The following is an 8758-nucleotide window of genomic DNA, read 5'->3' on the forward strand; positions in this document are numbered from 1 at the left end:
TCACCTGAGACACCGAGGGGCAGCTGCGCCCGGGAGAGGGGCGGCGAGGGGAGGGGTGACGAGAGAAGGGGCGACGAGGGGAGGGGAGGGGCGGCGAGGGGAGGGGAGAGGCGGTGAGGAGAGGGGAGAGGCGGTGAGGAGAGGGGAGAGGCGGTGAGGAGAGGGGAGAGGCGGTGAGGGGAGGGGAGGGAAGGCGAGGGGAGGGGAGGGGCGACGAGGGGAAGGGAGGGGAGGGGAGGGGAGGGGAGGGGAGGGGCGGCGAGGGGAGGGGAGAGGCGGCGAGGGGAGGGGAGGGAAGGCGAGGGGAGGGGAGGGAAGGCGAGGGGAGGGGAGGGAAGGCGAGGGGAAGGGAGGGGAGGGGAGGGGAGGGAAGGCGAGGGCAGGGGAGGGGCAACGAGGGCAGGGGAGGGGCAACGAGGGCAGGGGAGGGGCAACGAGGGCAGGGGAGGGGCAACGAGGGCAGGGGAGGGGCAACGAGGGGAGGGGAGGGAAGGCGAGGGGAGGGGAGGGGCGACGAGGGGAGGGGAGAGGTGATGAGGGGAGGGGCAGCGAGGGGAGGGGAGGGGAAGGGAGGGGAGAGATTACGAGGGGAGGGGAGGGAAGGGGAAGGGAGGGGAGGGGCGATGAGGGGAGGGGAAGGGCACGGCCCTGCCTTATAAGCTGTGATCGGAGCCAGTGTAATAGAGTTAGAGCATTACAACATCTTGAGACAGCCAGGTCTGCCCCCGGGGACAGGACTTGATCTCTGGCGTTTCCTGAAGTGAATGTGGGCCCCCTCAAACCACCACACTTGTTAGAGCTGCGAATGCCCAAGCCAGCTTTTGAATACAGTGACTCTTTTGCTAACAAATGACTAAATAAATGATCAAACCGAGCAAACACAACAACAAAAGCAGAAAGGTCCAAGCAAAGGGAAAGCACTCCCCACCAGCCTTCGGCCTCCTTAGCCACACTATTTCTGTACAGCTTCCCAATGCATTTTAAGGAGAAGCAGTCTGGAGGGTTGGTTTTGGGGGAGAGATGGATGAAGTGCTCTGCAGTGATGCGATGTCACTGACGTTTACAGGTTTGGTTTCTGTCCCTTACTTTCATGTTTTGGTCTTCAGAGTAATTGTGCTCAAATATGTATTGAACCTTATTAAATTACAAATTCCCAAAACTTTAAACTGATGACAAAATGTCATTAAATTTACCCTCTTTTACCAAATAAGACTGAAACCTTCTGGAACGATATGGAAACACAAAGAGTGCTTATTCTGAAGTAGAATCATAGAATGGTTTAGGCTGGAAGGGACCTCAATGATCATCCAGTTCCAACCCCCTGCCATAGGCAGGGACACCTCCCACTAGAACAGGTCGCTCAAGGCCTCATCCAACCTGGCCTTGAACACCTCCAGGCAGGGAGCAGCCACAGCCTCCCTGGGCAACCTGTGCCAGTGTCTCACCACTCACTGCAAAGAACCATTTCCTAACATCTAGTTTCAATCTCTCCTCTGCCAGTTCAAACCCATTACCTCTGGTCCTGTCATTACAAGTCCTTGTCAATAGTCCCTCCCCAGCCTTCCTGTAGCCCCCTACAGATACTGGAAGGCCACTCTAAGGTCTCCTGGAAGCCTTCTCTTCTCCAAGCTGCAGAGCCCCAGCTCTTGTAGTCTGTCCTTATAGAAGAGCTGCTGCAGCCCTCTGAGCATCTTCATGGCTCTCCTCTGGATTAGCCCTAACAGTTCCATGTCCTTCTTGTGTTAGGGGCTCCAGAACTGCACATAGTACTGCAGGTGGGGTCTCAGGAGAGCAAAGGGTGAGAATCTCCTCCCTTGCCCTGCTGGCCACGCTTCTCTTGATGCAGCCCAGGCCATATTTGGCTGTCTGGGCTACACTCACACTGCCAGCTCACACTGAGCTTTTCATCAACCCAAATATTTTTAGTATGTATTTTTGATGCAGAAGACATCATACAGGATTTGATCCAGGTACTGTAAACATCAGAAGAGGAATATTCTTACAATTGTCTTATTTGTTAATCATTCTGGGACTATTCTGTATGTAGTCTGCTTCACTATAAGAAGCACTGTAACAGATATGCCTTTTCTGAAAAGTTTTTAGATCTTTCACACAGGAAAGAGACTATCTCACATCTATTAATGAGGGACTGAATTTTTATGAGAACAACGGGCATGACTGAAACACAGGCATCCAGAATTCCTGGCCAGGAATACTCAATAGACCACAGGTTTTTGGGTTGAACTAGATGATTGCTGTCTCTTCCAAGTGAACTACTGCATTTCGTTCCATTCTCCAAAGAATTCAATATAGCTGCACTGCACTCAGACCAGAAAAGACAAATGTTGCTCTTGGTACCAAACAAAGTGCGAAGAAAGGGTGATGAAGCTGGTGAGAGGCCTAGAGCACAGCCCTATGAGGAGAGGCTGAGGGAGCTGGGGGTGTGCAGCCTGTAGAAGAGGGGGCTCAGGGCAGAGCTCATTGCTGTCTGAACTACCTGAAGGGAGGCTGTAGCCAGGTGAGGGTTGGTCTCTTGTGCCAGGCAAGCAGCAACAGAACAAGGGGACACAGTGTGAAGTTGTGCCAGGAGAGGTCTAGGATGGATGTTAGGAGGAAGTTGTTGGCAGAGAGAGTGATTGGCATTGGAATGGGCTGCCCAGGGAGGTGGTGGAGTTGCCATCGCTGAAGGTGTTGAAGCAAAGCCTGGATGAGGCACTTGGTGCCATGGTCTAGTTAAGTGGACAGGGCTGGGTGCTAGGTTGGAGTGGATGAGCTTGGAGGTCTCTTCCAACCTGGTTGATTCTATGATTCACTTGAAGTATGACGTGATTCCAACTGCTGCTTCTAGGTCAAGAGTAAAAATCTCATCTGTGTCTGCCATTCAAAGTTACCCATGATGTCTATTACATCTAATAGATATCTAATGATATCTACTGAATTTCATGTAACCAAGCATCTTGGCAAACGTGACAAGTTTGGGAAGGCTTTTGGCTTGCTTTCATATATACATAGCTACTGCCTATAAAGACATAATAGTTAATTTTAACATGTTTAATGAAACAACCCATTTTTTTAAACATGAAATATTCAGATATTACTTAGCCCTGCCTTTATAAAACTCACTTCAGCAAAAAAAAAAAAAATGGATACATTTTACAAGACATTAATAAGTAACTACTGGTTAGGATTTGTACTTTTTTTTTTCTTGGAGGATAAAATTAGATTGCTGTCTACCACATGCTGGCCTTTTTTAGCTTCCATAAATAATTAAGCAAATGTAATAGGAAGGTTGTAAAATTAAAAATACATACCATCGTTTTTCATAAAGTCCATTCCTATAATTTCAGATTTCTAAAGTGGGACTTTAATTTTCCACAGTGTATTAATTATTCCATGAAACTAACTTATCCTAAAATTTCTCTATTCAGGTTCCATATAATAAGCAGAGTACTGCAAACTCTAGGTAGAAATCACTGTAAATCCTTTTAAGAGGCCCAGCTCAAAAGAACAAAGGCTAAAAATGTCAGTTACTTCAGGAGGGATGTTGTTGCTAGATGTATGAGGTTGGGTGAGCTGTCAGAATAAGATAAATGGAGCTCAGTTGTACCATTAACCTGTGACATTTTTGACAGTGCAAGGCTATGCACCATGAGAAAAGCAGAACATGTATCTTTTTCTCTCTTTTCCTCCAAGTTGGTAACAGAGCTAAGAAAAAAGATGCTATGGTCTAAAATATATAGATACATATATAAAAACATATCAATATATATAGCATATAAACATTTTAATAAATATATCTATGTATTATATAATATATATACACCATATATATGTATAATATATATAGTACATATAATATATAGATATATATCCTATATAGAGAGAGGAAAGGACAAAAATGCCTCTTTCCAGTCCTCAAAAATACAAGCTCAAATGAAGAGACCTATCATAGAATCATAGAATCAACCAGGTTGGAAGAGACCTCCAAGATCATCCAGTCCAACCTAGCACCCAGCCCTAACCAATCAACCAGACCATGGCACTAAGTGCCTCATCCAGGCTTTTCTTGAAGACCCCCAGGGACGGTGCCTCCACCACCTCCCTGGGCAGCCCATTCCATTGCCAATCACTCTCTCTGTGAAGAACTTCTTCCTAATATCCAGCCTAGACCTACCCTGGCACAACTTGAGACTGTGTCCCCTTGTTCTATTGCTGGTTGCCTGGGAGAAGAGGCCACCCCCCACCTGGCTACAATGTCCCTTCAGGTAGTTGTAGACAGTAATAAGATCACCCCTGAGCCTCCTCTTCTCCAGGCTAAACAGGCCCAGCTCCCTCAACCTCTCCTCATAGGATTTGTGCTCCAGGCCCCTCACACCATATATATGTATAATATATATAGTACATATAACATATAGATATATATCCTATATAGAGAGAAGAAAGGACAAAAATGCCTCTTTCCAGTCCTCAAAAATACAAGCTCAAATGAAGAGATCTATGCCTTTGGGATGCTCTGTAGATCTACTCCAGTACAAGTTCCAGCAAAGGAAATGATACAAACTACCATAAGTGTTATTAAAATTCAGAAAACCATAACAATTTTTTTTTCTTAAACCTTGACATTTTAAGAAGCACAAATTACAAATTCCATCCTGCCCACATGATTTATACTTCTGTCAAGCTAACTTTATTCAGAAAAGGGGAAAAGGAGCAAGTCATTATAAAGCAAAGCATTATAAAGGGGACTTCAGACCTCAGCTTTCGTCTCCTACACATACACCTTGAACCTGGCCTTCCTCTTGCAGACAGAGTAAACCCAGGGGAACAGGATTTCTTCAGCTTCTTGCCCACAAAGCATTGATTGCAAGAGATTATGTACAGGTGCCTGTATCTGTGAGGCACTTTTGAAAGGCAAGAGACATCAATGCTGCAGCAGTATCCAGTGATAATTTACTAACATTCTGAAGAAATGAGGTTTCTAAATTCAGGACAATCATAAACTACATTTTGAGGCAAAAGACAGTTGACAGAAAAGTACAGCTGATGCACTTTGCCCTACAGAGCACCTGCAACACTTGGACACATTTTTGCTGGGCAAAGTCTCCGAGTTCAAGTAGAGAACTGCACACTTGGCCCAGTAATGGAATGGGCATGCGTGCAATCATCTGAATGAAAATCCCTGCGTGCCACTAGAGGATGGTGGAAAGCATACATGTGTGAGAATAAATTTACTTGGACAGAACCTCATTCTAGCAAGCCATGAAGATTTCTGCAGCAAAACTGCTTTCCTTAAGTGTGTAAATGTGTGACTACATTCTGTGCCTCAAAAATACGACTGGGTAAAAGCATAAAGTGCTCAAAGCGCTTTACAGAAACCATTAATTCAGTCTCAAGCCTTATCTCATATGGAATAAATCTGGAGGCTGTCTGACACTCAAGTGCATGTAATCAGATTTCTTTCATTTAATTTGAGTACTACTCCACAGAGTTTTGAAAATAAAATAACTTTCACACCAGAAGATTTTCAAACACATCTTTTTTTTTGGGTCTTATCCTTAAAAAATCAGAATCCAATCCACATGCAGAAAGATATGGTGAATTCTTCCAATTCTGTCTGCATCTAAATCACAACATCTTCCAAAACGCATATCTGCTGGAGCATGTCCAGAGAAGGGCCATGAGGATGCTCAGAGGGCTGCAGCACCCCTGTTATGAGGACAGACTGAAAGAGTTGGGGTTGTTCAGTCTGGGGAAGAGGAGGCTCCCAGGTGACCTTCTTGTGGCCTTCCAGGATCTGAAGGGGGCTACAAATAAGATGTGGAGGGACATTTGAGGCTATCAGGGAGTGACAGGACTAGGGGGAATGGAGCAAAGCAGGAAATGGCTAGGTTCAGACTGGACATGAGGAGGAAGTTGATCAGCATGAGAGTGGTGAGAGGCTGGCATGGGTTGCCCAGGGAGGTGGTTGAGGCCCCATCCCTGGAGGTGTTTCAGGCCAGGTTGGCTGAGGCTGTGTGCAGCCTGCTCTAGGGTAGGGTGTCCCTGGGCACGGCAGGGGGTTGAAATTGGCTGATCCTTGTGGTCCCTTCCAACCTTAACTGATTCCACCATTCTATGATTCTATATTGGACATCACTGTAGCAGTTAGTTACTCACATTTTACATCTCATGCAGGTCTTACTAACTACCCTTAAGGGTCTACCTCACCTGCATATTCCTGGAGGGCTAGGCAGGCAAAAGGAATTTAAAAGAGAGCCGTGGGTAAGAAATGTCTGAACCTTAACCCTGGTTTTGAATGGTAGTATCTTCCCTTTCTCTTTGTGGCCTCGTGGGAAAAGAAATTGTGCAGAAATACAGCACAGAAGTGTCAGGATATTCTCTCTCTGGTAGACAGAACATGCATTTTTTAAGCCTTTTCTGAGCAATGCAGAAGTTGACAATACTGTATTTTAGGGATCATATACTACACATTGATCTAATCAATAACTGCATCTTATTTCAATCCTGAAAAAAAAGGGGTTATTTTTCCAGGTGAGCACCTGACCAAAAGCTGTGTCCATGTCAAAGGTGAGCCTGAGTAGCTGATCTAGCCACGTCTATGAGATGACCTACATGGTCCTTCCTAGATAGTGCAGCTGCTTCAAAAATGAGCCAAAACTTCAAAGTGATTCTGGACTAAAATACCATCCTTTTTAAATCTGAGAATCAAAAGCAGGAGCTAAAGTTAAATCAATCTTACAATTATTGCAAAAATAAATGACCAGATGTGTGTATGGATGACCTCAGCCTCACTTTGCAAAAGACAACTCAGATAGCTTGTCCATAAGCAACCATCAGATGCAAATAAGAGACACTGGAACAGGCAGCCCAGAGAGGTGGTGGAAGCCCAATCCCTGGAAGCTTTTATGGCCAGAACGTGCCTCTGGGCAACTTGAGCTAGCAGAGGGTGTCCTGCCCATGGGAGGAGGATAGGAACTGGATGATCCTTGAGGCCCTTCCAGCCCTGACAATTGCATGATTCTGTAGTTTCTGGCCTCAGTGTCTCTCTAACGGCTGTATTTCTGCCCCTGTACTCTGCACTGGTTAGACCACACCTTAAGTCCTGTGTTCAGTTCTGGGCCCCCCAGTTTAGGAGGGACATTGAGATGCTTGAGCGTGTCCAGAGAAGGGCGACGAGGCTGGGGAGAGGCCTCGAGCACAGCCCTACGAGGAGAGGCTGAGGGAGCTGGGATTGGTTAGCCTGGAGAAGAGGAGGCTCAGGGGTGACCTTATTGCTGTCTACAACTACCTGAGGGGAGGTTGTGGCCAGGAGGAGGTTGCTCTCTTCTCTCAGGTGGCCAGCACCAGAACAAGAGGACACAGCCTCAGGCTGTGCCAGGGGAAATTTAGGCTGGAGGTGAGGAGAAAGTTCTTCCCTGAGAGAGTCATTGGACACTGGAATGGGCTGCCCGGGGAGGTGGTGGAGTCGCCGTCCCTGGAGCTGTTCAAGGCAGGACTGGACGTGGCACTTGGTGCCATGGTCTGGCCTTGAGCTCTGTGGTAAAGGGTTGGACTTGATGATCTATGAGGTCTCTTCCAACCTTGGTGATACTGTGATACTGTATTTAATGTGCTTGTTCAGAACACTCTATATTTTTTTTCCTCTCTATTTTGTAATGGGAACTTAATTTTCAAGGAGTGTTCTTTGATTGACTGACCACAAATGGAAAACTGCAGGAAAGTCACAAACTCTGTGAAACAAAGTCCATGTTAGTCGTCTTACTACAGATATGTAATTTAGAGCACCACTCTATTACTAAAACCAGAGTGTTGTCTGGCAAAGACTCCATGGGCAATCACTTGCAGAATCAAGAGAAACAAATCACATGTAGAATGTGAAAGTGTGGAATAAACAGGGCAAACCTAGGACTTAAAACGATCTGTGCATTTTATGAGAAAGGAGAGCAGGGTGACACAAATAAGAACTTTTTTGCACTGGAAGCTTGAGAACCAGAAGAGTCCTTTCTTAGGTCAGGTTGTGGCTGTAAATTATTACAGCTTCAGACTAATGGCATCTAGTGGAAAATGGAGGGCATAGGAATTTGAAAAGTAGTTTTCAGAAGTGGGAGGGGAAAATAAACAGTACCTTCTCTGAAATACTTCCGTCGTGACATCTCTCTCAAATTCAGCCCGATGTCTCTGGTACCCACTTGTCAAATTGTTCCGAGGGGAACTCAAACGGTATCGCGCGGTTGCAGCTCTTCAGACAGGGACTACGCTGCAGAAGCTGCAAAGCAAACATTTGCAAATACACTTTTCAATAAAGAACAAAGGAAATAGCATAATTCATATTGCTGCCAACACAGACTCAACTGAAAGAGCTGCTACATCTCACGGGCGTCTTGAAGAGGCTGCTGTTACCACAAAATCATAGAATCATAGAATCAACCAGGTTGGAAGAGACCTCCAAGATCATCCAGGCCAACCTAGCACCCAGCCCTAGCCAGTCAACCAGACCATGGCACTAAGTGCCTCATCCAGTCTTTTCTTGAACACCTCCAGGGACGGTGCCTCCACCACCTCCCTGGGCAGCCCATTCCAATGCCAATCACTCTCTCTGGGAAGAACTTCCTCCTAACATCCAGCCTAGACCTACCCCAGCACAACTTGAGACTGTGTCCTCTTGTTCTATTGCTGGTTGCCTGGGAGAAGAGGCCAATCCCCACCTGGCTACAGTGTCCCTTCAGGTAGTTGTAGACAGCAATGAGGTCACCCCTGA

At 46.3% G+C, this 8758-nt stretch overlaps 1 long non-coding RNA gene across 1 annotated transcript in view; it reads right to left on the minus strand.

The window, feature by feature from the left end:
- The window catches only part of LOC135177964 (uncharacterized), an 87367-nt gene extending 79112 nt beyond the window's left edge, over window positions 1-8255 (minus strand). The window contains exon 1 of the long non-coding RNA XR_010303284.1: window positions 8126-8255. This is a non-coding gene — a long non-coding RNA (uncharacterized LOC135177964). The remainder of the gene's footprint in view (window positions 1-8125) is intronic.
- Window positions 8256-8758: the final 503 nt, after the last annotated feature.

The sequence above is a fragment of the Pogoniulus pusillus genome, chromosome 9, assembly GCF_015220805.1.
Source record: "Pogoniulus pusillus isolate bPogPus1 chromosome 9, bPogPus1.pri, whole genome shotgun sequence".
In the NCBI taxonomy this organism is placed as follows: domain Eukaryota; kingdom Metazoa; phylum Chordata; class Aves; order Piciformes; family Lybiidae; genus Pogoniulus; species Pogoniulus pusillus.